Source organism: Ptychodera flava, chromosome 12 (assembly GCF_041260155.1).
Source record: "Ptychodera flava strain L36383 chromosome 12, AS_Pfla_20210202, whole genome shotgun sequence".
In the NCBI taxonomy this organism is placed as follows: Eukaryota; Metazoa; Hemichordata; class Enteropneusta; family Ptychoderidae; genus Ptychodera; species Ptychodera flava.
This window is the reverse complement of record NC_091939.1, coordinates 30,274,778-30,291,388: the sequence shown is the minus strand read 5'-3', so window position 1 is coordinate 30,291,388 and position 16,611 is coordinate 30,274,778. Positions and strand designations below refer to the sequence as shown.

The 16,611-nt window shown below is 35.4% G+C and overlaps 1 long non-coding RNA gene across 5 annotated transcripts; it reads left to right on the top strand.

Moving 5' to 3' along the window:
- Positions 1-102: 102 nt before the first annotated feature.
- Positions 103-15,773, top strand: LOC139145590 (uncharacterized). 5 transcript variants are annotated; one of them, XR_011554968.1, is made up of 6 exons: positions 103-288; positions 417-498; positions 817-867; positions 4,599-4,723; positions 14,415-14,568; positions 15,048-15,773. It is a non-coding gene; the product is annotated as an uncharacterized lncRNA (long non-coding RNA). The 5 variants fall into 5 exon arrangements; XR_011554967.1 differs by lacking the exon at positions 817-867; XR_011554969.1 differs by lacking the exon at positions 417-498 and having other exon boundaries at positions 106-288.
- Positions 15,774-16,611: the final 838 nt, after the last annotated feature.

Below are 16,611 nucleotides of genomic sequence, written 5' to 3'. Positions count from 1 at the left end.
GAATGTTGCGATAAATTCAGGTAAACAAAATTTGACCCCTATCTGCACAATGAAGTCGGCAGCAGCACTTCCGCGCATCCATCAACTTACTTGCTGCCTCGTGGAGGTATGATACCTACCATATTCCGGTCTGTACACTCCATTTAGAAACTCGCTCTGATTGGTTGAGGATATATTAAGAACCTCTAGCTCACTCAATAAATGACAGCTAACGTGTCATGTGACCATCCTGTGACTGATTCTACAAGGTCGATAAGCACATAGGACAGTGTGAGCGGCCCATACACGGTAATATACCTTGCTTTTCGTTATCCAGATTGCCAATCACATACAGTCATCTGCATCTATCACCAAGTATTAACAATATCATGATATTGACTTTGTTTCTTTTTATACTATTGTCGTGTCGTACACAGATTCCTAAGACAACCATATAGACAACCAGTATTACTATTATCTTACTGATATCGATCGAGGTCGAAGGCTACAGATTTCAAGGTAATTATTTTCAGTCAAATCAAAGTCATATTTACATTCAGTGTGCTAATAATCACTCATTATTAATTATGAATTATAATATTTTATCTCCCTGATACCATCAAGGTCCTTAAGGTACCATTTTAATACCAGATGTAAAGTTTCTTATTTTTACAGACCTTCAAAGTAAAATCAACTCAAGGTTCTTAGTCATAAAGTCATATTTATATTCAGTGTGCTAATAATTACTTGTTATTAATTACTAATGATCATATTTTATCTTCCTCATATCATGAAGGTGCTTATGGTACCATTAATATCAAGGTTCTTATTTTTCAGGTACCTAGGGTTCTTATTTTTACAGATCGCCTACAAAGTGAAATTCTCAAGGTTAGTAGGTTACAAAGAGGTCATATTTATATTCCAATACGATAATAACTCAATATTAATTATGAATTATCATATTTTGCCTCCCTGATACCATCAAGGTTCTTATGTACCTATTTCCAGACCAGATATCAAGGTTCTTATACAAAGTGAAATTAACTCCAGGTTCTAGGTTACAAAGTGGTCATATCTATATTCCAACATGAAAATAATTCATTATTAATTAAGAATTATCATATTTTAAAATAATTGCCTCCCTGATACTATCAAGGTTCTTATGTAACTATTTCCAGACCAGAGATCAAGGTTCTTGTACAAAGTGAAATTAACTCAAGGTTATAGGTTACAAAGTGGTCATATTTATATTCCAACATGAAAATAAGTCATATTATTAATTATGAATTATCATATTTTTCCTCCCTGATACTATCAAGGTCCTTACGTACCTAATTCCAGGACAAGATATCAAGGTTGTTATTTTCTCAGATACCAAATACCAAGGTTCTTATTTTTACAGACCTACAAAGTCAAATCAACTCTTCTTTCTTAAATACAAATTCATATTTATATTCAGTGTGCTTATAATTAATTTGTATTAGTTATTAATGATCATAGTTCATTTCCCTTACACCATCAAGGTTCTTAAGGTACCGATTTCCAGACCAAATATCAAGGTTCTTATTATTACAGACCTACAAAGTGAAATTCTCAAGGTTCTAGGTTACAAAGAGGACATATTTACATTCCAATATGATAATAACTCAATATTATTTATGAATTATCATATTTTGCCTCCCTGATACTGTCAAGGTCTTATAGACCTATTTCCAGACAAGATATCAAGGTTCTTATACAAAGTGATATTAACTCCAGGTTCTAGGTTACAAAGTAGTCATATTTATATTCCAATGTGAAAATAATCATTATTAATTATGAATTATCATATTTCACATCACTGATACTGTCAAGGTTCTTATGTACCTATTTCGAGACCAGAGATCAAGGTTCTTGTACAAAGTGAAGTTTACTCAAGGTTCTAGGTCACAAAGTGGTCATATTTATATTCCAACATGGAAAATAAGTCATTATTAATTATTAATTATCATATTTTACCTCCCTGATACAATCAAGGTTCTTAGGTACCTATTTCCAGACCAGATATCAAGGTTCTTATTTTCTCAGATACCAAATACCAAGGTTCTTATTTTTACAGACCTACAAAGTCAAATCAAGTCTTCTCTCTTAAAGACTAATTCATATTTATATTCAGTGTGCTAGTAATTAATTTTGTTAATTATTAATGATCATATTTAATTTCCCTTACACCATCAAGGTTCTTAAGGTACCTATTTCTAGACCAGATATCAAGGTTCTTATTTTTACAGACCTACAAAGTCAAATCAGCTCAAGGTTCTAGGTTACAAAGTGGTCATATTTATATTCCAATATGATAATAACTCATTATTAATTATGAATTATCATAGTTTACCTCCCTGATACCATCAAGGTTCTTAAGGTACCTATTTCCAGACAAGATATCAAGGTTCTTATTTTCTCAGATACCAAATACCAAGGTTCTTATTTTTACAGACCTACAAAGTCAAATCAACTCAAGGATCTAGGTTACGGATTGGTCATATTTATATTCCAATATGATAATAATTCATTATAATTAACTATGAATTATCATATCCCTGATATCATCAAGGTTCTTAGGTACCTATTTCCAGACAAGATATCAAGGTTCTTATTTTCTCAGATACCAAATACCAAGGTTCTTATTTTCTCAGATACCAAATACCAAGGTTCTTATTTTTACAGCCCTACAAAGTCAAATCAACTCTTCTTTCTTAAACACAAATTCATATTTATATTCAATGTGCTTATAATCAATTTTATTAATTATTAATGATCATATGTCATTTCCCTTACACCATCAAGTTCTAAAGGTGCCATTTTCATTAAAATATCAAGATTCTTAATTTAACAGACCAATAAAGTCAAATCAACTCAAGGTTTTCCGGTCAAAAAGTCATTCCTGTATTCAGTGTGTTACTGATTACGTATTATTATTATGCATTATCAGATTTTATCTCCCTGATACCATCATGGTTCTTAAGGTACTGATTTCCAGACCATATATCTAGCTTCTTATTTTTTACAGAACTACAAAGTCAAATCAACTCAAGGTTCTAGTTTACAAAGAAGTCATATTTATATCCAATTATGATAATAACTCGTTAATAATTATGAATTATCATATTTTACCTCAATGATACCATCAAGGTTCTTAGGTAACTATTTCCAGACCTGATCAAGGTTCCTATTTTCTGAGTCACCAAATACCAAGGTTCTTATTTTTACAGAACTATAAAGTCAAATCAACTCTAGGTTCTAGGTTACAAAGAAGTAATACTTATATTTAATTATGATAATAACTCATTATTAATTAGGAATTATCATATTTTACCTCCCTGATATCATCAAGGTTCTTAGGTACCTATTTCCAGACCAGATATCAAGGTCTTAATTTCTCAGATACCAAATACCAAGGTTCTTATTTTCTCAGATACCAAATACCAAGGTTCTTATTTTTACACCCTTACAATAGCATACAAAGTCAAATCAAGTCATGGTTGTGAGTTACAAAGTCACATTTATATTCAATGTGATGATAATTACTCATTTTTTATTTTGAATTATCATATTTTATCTCAGCAATATCCTCAAGGTTCTTAAGGTATCCTTTTTCAGACCAGATAAAGAGGTTGTAATTTGTAAAGATGGTCAAAGTCAAATCAACTCAAAGTTCTTGGTTGCAAAGTCATATTTAGTTTCAGTGTGATGATAATCGCTCATTATTAATCATGAATTATCATATTTTATCTCCACAAAATCCTCAAGGTTCTTAGGGTACTTTTTCAGATCAGATATCAAGGTTTTTATTTACAGGTCCACAAAGTCAAATCAACTCAAGATTCTAGGTTAACTACAAATTAAGTCACATTAACATTCAATGTGATGATAATTACTCATTATTAATTATGAATTATCATAGTTTACCTCCCTGATCCCATCAATGTTCTTGAGGTACCTGTTTTCATGCTAGATATCAAGAGTTTTACTTTACAGATCTACAAAGTCAAATAAATTTAAGTAAATATCTATTCATCTCTTAAAGTTTTTTCATCTGTAACATATACGCTATTTTTTCATTATTTCTGTATTGTGTGTTACCGGCACTTTCTTTTTCATTTCCCTGAGTCAGGATGAAATTCCCAGTATTTAGCTCTTCAATTGAGATGGCATTTGTACAATGGCATATTTTTTGTGAAAAACTGTCCGGACTTTAACAACAATAACATTACTGTTACAATGGTTATCACACATGTACAGGCAAACGGTACATTGGGAATTTTACTATTCTGTAGGGCACTGAAAGAGAAATTGCAGTTGATGACACTAAAAAAGATAACCCAAAGTTACAAATAGTATCCCTTTAATATACATTGCTTTACTAATAGTTAGTTGATCCATACAATTACACTTTCATCATATCATCACATAAATGATGATTGTTGACTTGTACATCAAGTTCCATTCCTAAGTTATGTATCTGGCAGAAATGTTGCAATCCCATTTTTAGCAGAAGGTTCATGTATATTTTATAAATTAAACTACATAATGAGCACACTTTTCAGGTACATGAATGTTTTCTAATTTTATTTACATAGTAATGAAAAGGACAAGGCGTGATCTGGTTTCAAGTTGTAGAAATTAAGTGCAGATTTGTGGACAAGCAGAATATGATATTAGTAAGTTGCCACAATTGGTCCAGCCGAACCGATTATGTCATCAGGTAAATAAGGCATTTTCTAATTTGTTTGGAACAAACACATTTACATTAAGGGCCGTCGAAAATAAAAGCTGACGCACAACAAACGTAATTCGTTCGTTTAGGGGGGAGGGGGTAAAAGCTCATTTCGTTTTGTGTGTGTCAAAATCGCATAAGGATTTTCGTCTAGTGTTTTTTGAAGTGCGACTTTGGCGAGAACACAATACTACCTTCGCGTTCATCGAGAACAAAATGACCACAAAATACGGAGACAAAAAAGACAATGAAAAGACATAAATGTGAAATAAAAACTTGTATGCTTTTTAGTCCCCACGGACACCGTCCGGGGGGACTTATAGGTTTGGTCATGTCCGTGCGTGCGTCCGTGCGTGCGTGCGTGCGTGTGTGTGCGTCCGTGCGTCCGTCCGTTCACGCAGATATCTCAGAGACGCCTGGAGCGATTTCGTTCAAACTTGGTACAAGGATTATATAAGTACCCTACCTCATACAGATGCACATCGATTTGTTTCACAATGCGATCAAATTTGGCCGTGTTAGAGGACTTTTTAGTTTTCACCTCCATAGACTCCCATGTATAAGGCAGTCCATAGACTTCCATGTATAAGGCAGTCCATAGACTCCCATGTATAAGGCAGTCCATAGACTCCCATGTATAAGGCAGTCCATAGACTCCCATGTATAAGGAAGTCCATAGACTCCCATGTATTAAGGCAGTCCATAGACTCCCATGTATAAGGCAGTCCATAGACTCCCATGTATAAGGCCAAGAAAATAAAAATTTAGTTTCTCATCGTATTCATATTGCAAAAAGGATGCAGTTACACAGTTTTAGTCCCCAAAGATAAAGTCAAGGGCAGGGCTGTCAATTATAGCCCGGTCACCGGCGGCAAATCACCGTCTGACACAGGTCTTGCCGCCGCCTGTTTTCCCTATTCAAGGCCTGCAATAATGATCTTTACACACGTTATGAATTCTTTCCTGTCCAAATTCTACCGTTGGCTGCGCTGTGCTACAGAGGCGCAGCCCCTAAGGCTCGTTGGTAGCCGATTTCTGATTGGTTTAATCGGTACTGTCAAAAAGCTTTACGTGTTCTGATTGGTTTTGGCCGTACACGATCGATATGGCTACGAAAGTCGACAGCCTCGTTGGATTTATGGGTCCAAAAAAGACCCCGAGAGGCTCACACTAGCTCTGGATATAAAAGTAATGTCATATTTGTAAATCATTTTATTTTCCTGAGGAATTTCAGTGATCGGGGTTTCAATCCATCAATGGTATAGCATGCAATGCAGATTTCACGCCGCGTCTGAGCAAAGTGCCATAGCATTACGTGTATTAGCGACTGGAATTTTTGATTTGTTTTCCCGTTTGCAGATCGTGAACGCTCTTTACAATGAGTAAGAATCGTTTACTCAACGCAAAAACAAACTTTGTGGGGATTGACATAATTTTTAGTGAGTTTTGACTACCACTGAATTTGTTTGCACCAAGCCGCCGTTCTATGAAATGTATTCTTACGGTAGTACATGCTGTGTACTGTGGTTGTTTCGAAGGCCCGAGTATTGAAGTTTGATAAATATTTTCCGACATCCGAAATCTTTCCTCAAAATCAAATATCTGTATTCCGATCCTTCAAAATCATTTACCAAGACCAACATTTTTTAATGTTTAGGGCAATCACAAAATTTAGCTAGGCTTGACTATATACTTTCGCGGTATCTTGCACGTACGTGCGGCGCGGCGGTAAACCATGTTTTGGATATGGATATAACATGCATGTAGTGAGCCTACCCACTTGGCAGGCGTGGGTTTCGACAAAACTCTGACTACTGTGATGTGAGGGATATCAGAATAGATACTATGATAGTCATCAGGAGAAAATATTTGATCGTTAACTTTCACGCGCAAGGATTTACTATGTAAATAAATCAACATACTCTCAATCTTGTCAACTGAGAGGCCGACGGACAACGAAGGCACGCAATTTCATTAGTGGATGTAAACTTGAGTATTGTAATTGTTTGTATGACGTAGCGTCTACTCAAATTGTCTCTGGTAATGGTCTCGTATTTACCCCATTACATTTGTAAATTTTCACACTGGAAATTCATAGCCGGCAACTCTGAGGAGAGGTCTTGAAACAGACAAAATAAAATTACAGCAGTATCAAACCACAGGGTAGCCAGGCAGAAAAAAACAAATAAACAAAACAAACAAACAAACAAGCAAACAAACAAACAAAATAAACAAAAATATACAAACATACAAATAGGCATACAAATACATAAATAAATTACAAACAAAAATACAGACAAACATAAATAAACAAAGAATATCATGAATAAATAAACATACAAACAGATAAACATCTATATTTATATTCTATCTATCTATCTATCTATCTATCTATCTATATATATATATATATATATATATATATATATATATATATATATATATATATATATATATATATATATATATATATAATGTGTGTGTGTGTGTGTGTAAGAGACAACAGCATATCGAAAAAAAGACTGAAATAATTAACTGATCCGCTCATGCCAAATATTCTACCACGGCGGTATCACTCTTCCCTATACTTCCACAAGGGATGTGACTTAATGGCCGCCAAAGCCATGACATGAGCGGCGATATAATTTTTCCCACTGCACATTAAATGACCACTGCACAATAAATGAGTAAAAATCCATACCAGTTGGGAAGGACATGAATGGGGCTCACATGTTCACCATGTAGAATGACTGTACGATCGGAAAAAAAGCAATTTTCCGGCGATTTCTAAAGTCGTACCGATACCATTTCTTACCGTTTCTGTTCCTCTGCGTGAAGAATTTAAAAAGCCCGGGTCGCTATTTTCCGTTGAGTTACGCCAGTCCCCTGAAATCGTAAATGGACCAATAGTGTAACGTGTTTAGGCTGCGTTGGTCGATTCATGAACCGACAACCTCTAGCAGCCTCGTCCCAAGCTCAGAGTGTCGTGTTAACTTTGAGCCGGTGTTTACCTCATGTAGGTCTGTAAAGTGCTTTCACAAAGCGTATTCCAGAGTAAAATTTAATATCATGCTATCCTAATAATAACTTATCTTCAATTAAACGCACAAATTTCATTTAATAAGTTGGAGGATTGTTTTCCTTCTGACTACCGTACAAGCCTGGGGATGCCCAAGGGTTAAACATTCGAAATAGTAAACACTGGAACGAGAATGAGAATACCCTGCGGGGTATCCATCCATTACCTCATATGTAACGCAGTTAAAAAACCAGCAAAAACATTGATCATTTTAACCATTATCTCTGTGTAAAAAAATACATATTTAACCATTGCTATTACACGGAAACCATTGGGACAAAATAAACTTCATCAAAGTTTAGTGCCTGAAACCAATTAGTCTATCAAATAACGGTCTACTTTGACGTTGACGTAATGTAAATATACTCAAACCAGTAATCACATTCTGCCTTGCTACAAATAGAACAAGCTAAAAGTCTCATCAAACCAGTCTGAGACCATCTTCGCTTGCCAAGGCCTGCTGTTCGGGCAGCTTGATGCTTCCCGTAGTTAGTGGAAGACTCCTGTCTTGCTAACGAGCCGTGCGAGCGGACGATGGTCTGAGATGAGCACAGATAGCGATGTCTCCGTTTGTACAGGAGAGTGAACATCACTGCAGCTGAGCTTACTTCTCTGATCAACCCTCGAGTCGTTTTCTCACGACACTCCTCATGGTCTATAAAACGAGCATCTAAAACAAATCCTTCTTAATAAATCATAGCTCGTATGTAACTTTGACCAACGTGTGAAGGAGAATTAAAGCAGTCCGTCGATGTCAACCGAAAAATCAGGTGCGTTAATTCAAACACACTTTGCCCACATCACTCAAACAGTTAAAAGGTTTCACGATTGCGGTTTTAACAACGGGAAATGTTAATTTCTTTGCTTAATTTGTCTCCATTTATGCCACAACTTATCGTATAAAACCAAGATGCAATCTATCATATAATTGGTACTACAATCAACCAAACTAAAAAGATTGCTGAGCAATACAAAAAATATCATCTGGCAAAGAAAATCAAAAACTGAGAAAGCTGCCATATAACTAATCAAAGTTGGCGGCATGAATACTCTCCTCAGACCAAACCGATTCCAAAGGCCGTTTACGTATACAGCAAATATTCACGAAACCATGAAACCTGGGAATGGCTATTTATTTCTCGAAACAGCCCTTCACAACATGCTTTTCAAACACTGGAAAGCAGGTACTAACATCGACCCGAAATCAATTAAAAGTCCATGAAAAATTGACACAAAAGTTCGGATAATCGATTTAAATGCCTAATACAAACTCATCGTTGTCAGATTAGTACAACATTTACTGTTAACATAACCAGCACTAGCAACGCTCAAAATATGCCCTAAAACATAAGCGTCCCGAAACTCAGGTCGATGCTGGGTCATGTCAGTTATAATATGACACCACACACCGGATCGCTCACTATAGAGTCAATCAATAGTGGCTGACTCTCTCAATAACGAATCTGGCTTCTGCTCTTCGAGGACGAAGATGACCTTATCACACAACCAAGCGGAGGGGATACAAAACAAGAGAGCGATTGATGAAGGAACCCCATTTTGGTCCGAAACACGGTTGAGACGAATCACTCAATCAACAAACCGGTTTACAAGGGACCCAGATTACATGACTAGTGTCAAAGCACTATCGATTCACCGGTGTCTCGCCATGTATTCCACACAAAATAAATGCAATGATCCTTTTATTCACCATATCGTAATATTAAACAAACTTGGTAGGGCCGATGTTTGGAGTTGCCCTCATTTTCCTTTATATTGGTTCCTCAGGCAGTTTCCGAGCTATGCTGCAATTTCGTTCGGAATGTAAACATTCATATGCTCGTACGACAAAAATACTACCACTTTATTGCACGTTAGTTTAATGAAATTTGTGCGTTTAAATTGAAGGAAAGTTATTACTTTGATAACATTAATTGAATCTTACTCTGAAATACCCTTTGTGTAAGCACTTTACAGACCTACAAGAGGTAAACACCGGCACAAAGTTAACACGATACTCTGAGCTTGGGACGAGGCTGCTAGAGGTTGTCAGTTCATTAGTCGACCGACGCAGCCAAAACGCTTTATGCGATTGGTCCATTTACGATTTCAGAGGACTGGCGTAACTCAACGGAAAATAGCGACCCGGGCTTTTTAAACTCTTCTCGCAGAAGAGCAGAAACGGTAAGAAATGGTATCGGTACGACTTTAGAAATCGCCGGAAAATTGCTTTTTTTCCGATCGCACAGTCATTCTACATGGTGAACATGTGAGCCCCATTCATGTCCTTCCCAACTGGTATGGATTTTTACTCATTTATGGTGTGGTGGTCATTTAATGTGCGGTCGGAAAAATTATATCGCCGCTCATGTCATGGCTTTGGCGGCCATTAAGTCACATCCCTTGTGGAAGTATAGGGAAGAGTGATACCGCCGTGGTAGAATATTTGGCATGAGCGGTTCAGTTAATTATTTCAGTCTTTTTTTCGATATGCTGTTGTCTCTTACACACACACACACACACACACACATTATATATATATATATATATATATATATATATATATATATATATATATATATATATATATATATATATATATATATATATATATATATATATATATATATATATATATATTGATTGATAGAATATAAATATAGATGTTTATCTGTTTGTATGTTTGTTATTTATTCATGATATTGTTTGTTTGTTTATGTTTGTCTGTATTTTTGTTTGTAATTTATTTATGTATTTGTATGCCTATTTGTATGTTTGTATATTTTTGTTTATTTTGTTTGTTTGTTTGCTTGTTTGTTTGTTTGTTTTTTCTGCCTGGCTACCCTGTGTATCAACCAGACGCAGATCGGAATTTTTTGTCGTGACGTTTATGACATCAGTTTTACAGTGGGGACAAGATTTTTTTAGATTCTAATACGATTAGCTGTTTTTGAATGGGAACGTATTACAATTATTGAATTACTTTCTGCAGATGTTGTTTCTTAAGAAATAGTTTCTGCAGGTAGTTTCTAAAGCTACATCTGAACACGGTCTTTTGTGGAGGGACCGTGATCTGAAGAAATAGTTTTTGCAGATGTGGTTTCTGCTGAAGCTACTGTTTCATCAGCCTGAGAATCACACAATATTGAGGTATTGTCAGCTGGTACTGCTATACCGATACAAGCCTTGGGCTTAGATGAGAACTCCAGTGATTCTGATTATGGTTCAGATTATGATCTTTATTAAGCAGGTTGTAATTCAACACAATTTGTAGGCAAATAATAATAATAACCTAGTGTATCAATAAACATATAAACTCTGTAATACTTCTGTTTGTCTTCCATAATTTATTTCACAAGATCAATTTCATGTTACTTTTTATACTTCAGTTATAATAAACTTGACAGTAAATTGCCCTCAAAAGTGCCACCACAGGCCACCAATTGAAGATGAATAATTAGAAAAGCTTCAGCTTCAGGAGGGGGGACACCCCCCTCCTGGCCTCCCCCCGCGTGCGCTTGCGCGCACGCCTTGCTCCGCTTCGCTCCGCACAAGGCTGTACCCTCCTGTTCTTTCACTTGTACCCTTCATTCTGAAAAACATTGACAGCCCTGCAAGGGGGCTTTTAGATTGGGTCATGTCCGTCCATGAGTCCATCCATGAGTCCATCCGTTCACGCAGATATCTCAGACACTTTGACAAAATGTCACGTGACCTTGGTGACCTTTGACCTCGAATATACATATTTGTCCATAACTCAGTAACCCAAGTGCTAAACCTTCATATATGGTATGATGGGACACCCTATGACGCCACATATTGTACCTCATTAATTATGTGCATATCTAATTTTGAGAGAGCCAATAGAGCTAGAGGTCTGATTTTTTGTATATATGAATAACTTAGCAATAAAATTTTTTTGACAAAATGTCACGTGACCTGGTGACCTTTGACCTCGAATATACATATTTGTCCATAACTCAGTAACCACAAGTGCTAAACCTTTCATATATGGTATGATGGGACACCCTATGACGCCACATATTGTACCTCATTAATTATGTGCATATCTAATTTTGAGAGAGCCAATAGAGCTAGAGGTCTGATTTTTTGTATATATGGATAACTTAGCAATACAATTTTTTTGACAAAATGTCACGTGACCTTGGTGACCTTTGACCTCAAATATACATATTTGTGCATAACTCAGTAACCACAAGTGCTACACCCTTCATATATGGTATGATGGGACACCTTATGACGCCACATATTGTACCTCATTAATTATGTGCATATCTAATTTGAGCAAGCCAAAGAGCTAGAGGTCTGATTTTTGGTATATAGGGATAACTTAGCACTACAATTTTTTTGACAAAATGTCACGTGACCTCGGTGACCTTTGACCTCAAATATACATATTTGTCCATAACTCAGGAACCACAAGTGGTACACCCTTCATATATGGTATGATGGGACACCTTATGACGCCACATATTGTACCTCATCAATTATGCGCATAGTCTAATTTTGAGCAAGCCAATAGAGCTAGAGGTCTGATCGTTGGTATATAGGGATAACTTAGCAACTACAATTTTTTTTGACAAAATGTCATGTGACCTCGGTGACCTTTGACCTCAAATATACATATTTGTCCATAACTCAGGAACCACAAGTGCTACACCCTTCATATATGGTATGATGGGACAACTTATGACGCCACATATTGTACCTCATCAATTATGCGCATGTCTAATTTTGAGCGAGCCAATAGAGCTAGAGGTCTGATTTTTGGTATATAGGGATAACTTGGCAATACAATTTTTTGACAAAATGTATGTGACCTCGGTGACCTTTGACCTCAAATATACATATTTGTCCATAACTCAGTAACCACAAGTGCTACACCCTTCATATATGGTATGACGGGACACCTTATGACGCCACATATTGTACCTCATTAGTTATGTGCATATCTAATTTTGAGCGAGCAAATAGAGCTAGAGGTCTGATTTTTGGTATATAGGGATAACTTAGCACTACAATTTTTTTGACAAAATGTCACGTGACCTCGGTGACCTTTGACCTCAAATATACATATTTGTCCATAACTCAGGAACCACAAGTGGTACACCCTTCATATATGGTATGATGGGAGACCTTATGATGCTTCATACTGTACCTCATTAATTATGCATATATCTAATTCTGAGCAAACCCATAGAGCTGGATGTCTGTCATACATATGCACATAGATTTGTTCTGTGATACGATCCAATAAGGCCGCCATGTGGCCATTTTATTACGATTTTTTTCATGTCCTGAACTACAGCTCAGACATGTATCAAGCAAATTTATTCAAAAGTATTTTTATCACAGACCTAATGAAGAGGACTCTATCCTCTCTGAGGACCTGTAATCAAAGTACCCATTAACAGTGGGACTGTGTCATCAACGATGACTTGTTCAAAGTGAAACAAGTACGTGAAACGTTTCCCTACGTACGAAATACATTGGAATATTCTGTCTCAAATAGTGAAACGCGTAAAGTGAAGGTTTATTAATTCATGTGCACTTCCGGTATTTTTTGATGGGCATGCAGTTCAGAGAGGTACTTGTGGGTTTGTCAGAATCGGCATCATAATACGAAATTTATTTTGCATACAAACTTTCGTTTTAAGGGGGGAGGGAGGGGGTTTCAAGTAAAATGAAGGAATTACGTTTCTTGTGCGTCAACTTTTATTATCGCTGGCCCCTTACATGAACTTGTGCTAGTCAAATATTGAACCATCTCTGTATTTGTGAATAAAATTATTACAACTTAAATTGATTTTTGATTCATAATTGATTTACATATATGGTAGATCAGCAGCATCTGTATATCTGTATGTACATCTGTCTGCCTGCCTGTCTGTACTGGTCACATGTATGTATGTACGTACGTACGTATGTACATATGTATGTATGTATGTCACCAATAATTTAGTGCCCTCAAAATGTGGCAACATTTTCATTATTTTGTATTTTTGGGAAACTTTTTAAAAAAATGTTTTCTCTAAAACTGCTTTGAAACTTGGTCATCATTATCCAAGGTTTGACCTCTGTCAAATTTGTTCATCATGTGGTTATATTTCTTTGGGCAACCTTACTTCAGTATCTTTACATTGTCGTAAAAAAATATGTTTATATATTTTGTCGGGCTTCTTTCCCATTTGGGTAAAAACAATCATCTTCTTTGAGATTGCATATCAAATTGCTTTGAAATTTAATGAAGGTTGTTAAGGATGTTTAATTTTAATAAAACCTTCAATATTGTAATTTTTTAGACATTTTTTGCTATTTTTTTCTGTCCAGCACAAAAACGGGAAAAAAATACCCAGTATTGCTTTCATTTATTAATTGATCCAGTGCAATATCGACATATGCATACTAAAATGTAGATGTTTTGGATTGATGAGGGATTAGCAGACAATAAAAAGAAATTGAAAAAATCCCAAAAGTTACAGCTAGTGGAGCTCTAATGCACTAAGTTGAAGTGTTGATAGTTTTGCATTTACCTAGCATACTGATATCTTCTGACTATGAATTATATTTTCTTCACAACAGTGTTTCTTTACAGGTGCTCTAACAAGGAATGTACTTTTGTGTCCAGTTATGATGGTATCAAGGATGGTATCATCAATATGGGACTTTATTTGATCCACATACCCCCCTCCCCCCCATTGCTTCCGGATTACATGTACCACTTCCTTATCCAAGGGTAAGATATATATCTATATCTATCTATCTATCTATCTATCTATCTATCTATCTATCTATCTATCTATATATATATATATATATATATATATATATATATGTGTGTGTGTGTGTCTGTGTGTGTGTGTGTCTGTGTGTGTGTTTGTATGTGTGTATGTGTGTATGATTTTAAAGTATTTATAATCTGCGTTAATGAGCTGAAAGGCACGGACACACCTCACCTCATTCAATTTCCACCTGTAACTAAAATTTTCTGTGTGATTAGAAAATTATCTATATGTCTGGATAACAATAAACATAAAGCCGTCTTGGTACAATTAGTGTATAAATTTCAATTAGTTTCATTAATCATATCTAAACTCATGCAACTTTTATTTGCTCAAAATAAAAGTTACAGGGGCTGTCTTTTGTAATAAACTATCCATGTGGCATTGAAATAATTGGCATGTCTATGTAACTTTTTGTATTCATTTTTTTCAGGTTGTTCTAAGGCTTACAATTTGGATATTTACCCCCAATGGCGTCATCTCAACAGCCAAGTTGTGGAACAAGCCAATTCGCATGTGAAGAAATTGAAAGCAATGTTATCATACATGAAACCACAAAACTTTATGACACATTGTAAACTTTTTTTTCTATGATAACAGTAAGGCATTGATCCGGCTACAAACTGGGGAAAGTTAAGGCAAAATTTTGAATATAAGGACTGCGCATGAACTGCTAGTATAAACTGATCGTCGGTGAACTTTTGAGGTTGATTTTCATAAGTGTTTAACCTTTTAGTATGCTTGTGGTCTTGATCTCAGACATACTCAACCCTTGACCTGTCCCACTAATACTTCTGTGAAGAATTGTTGTCATTCAGAATGAGTAGCTTTGTTTTTTGCCCAAGATTAGAAACAACTTTAAATATGTATGTACTCTGCAATGTTACAATATTGTGTCAATGGGAAATGATGGCATCAAGTTAACAACAGTTACTTTGACTTCTCTAAACATAAAGAGATTGAAAACAAGCTGTAGGACAAGTACACTACATCATTATTTTTATATAGAGGTCAATTTATGTCAAGTTATAGTAATTTCACAAAATAAGACTATGAAATTTTGTACTCAAAATATGGAGTAATGGCTGTACAAAATTTTCAGTATTGTAACCTATGGTGACTTTCATTTATTAAAAGCACCCAGCACAATATTGATTTGCGTGATAGTGTAGGAGTCATTTTATCAATTATTCTTTTTGTTTGAATGTGTGTGTTTGGCTTTTTTGCATCTGGAATTTCATTATGTTTTGCTTTTTTTCTTGAGCTTTTTGAATCACAATGAAGGCAGGAATTTACAGGTGATGCATTTGAAAGACATCTGATTTTGTTAAAAACGGCAAGTTATTTGTAATGAGGGCTGTCATGATAAAAATTTTCAAAGACAAGGTCATGGTTTACTCAAAAGTACTGCCATCTCTCTGATAAGTGCATAAGATGTGCTCTGATCAATTTTTGTACAACAAAACAAACAAAAAAAACCAAATTTCTTCATCATACTTTTTAAGGTAGGCAGTCCTGCCATATCCAATTTGACTACAAACACGATTGGAACTAATTTGGGACAATTTGATTTTCATATTTTTTAAATTTCTCAAAGTGTTAGGTGCCAGATAGTTGAATGTTGCAATAATACAAATTAGGCCAAAGTAATTAAATTCTTTGTTTTGCGTCCCCACCCGCTTAGGTTTTTAAGGTTTTCATGAAAAACAGACACAATTTATTTGAATAGGAAATTTTAGGACATGACCGCTTAGCTTTTCTGAACTAAAATTTTGTTACAAATTTTTATTTGCTGCAATCAAATTACATTGTGTTAATTTTCTTGTGTGTGTTTTTCAGGCCGCTTAGACGCGTACCTTTCTCATTTAGGGTGGACGCAAAAGAAAGAATTTAATTACTTTTGCCTTACTCAGAAAAACAAGTGTGTAATGCAAAAAGAAAAGCGGATGAGATTACAGTTGTAGATTGAATCGGCATTATTTCACCATCCAATTATC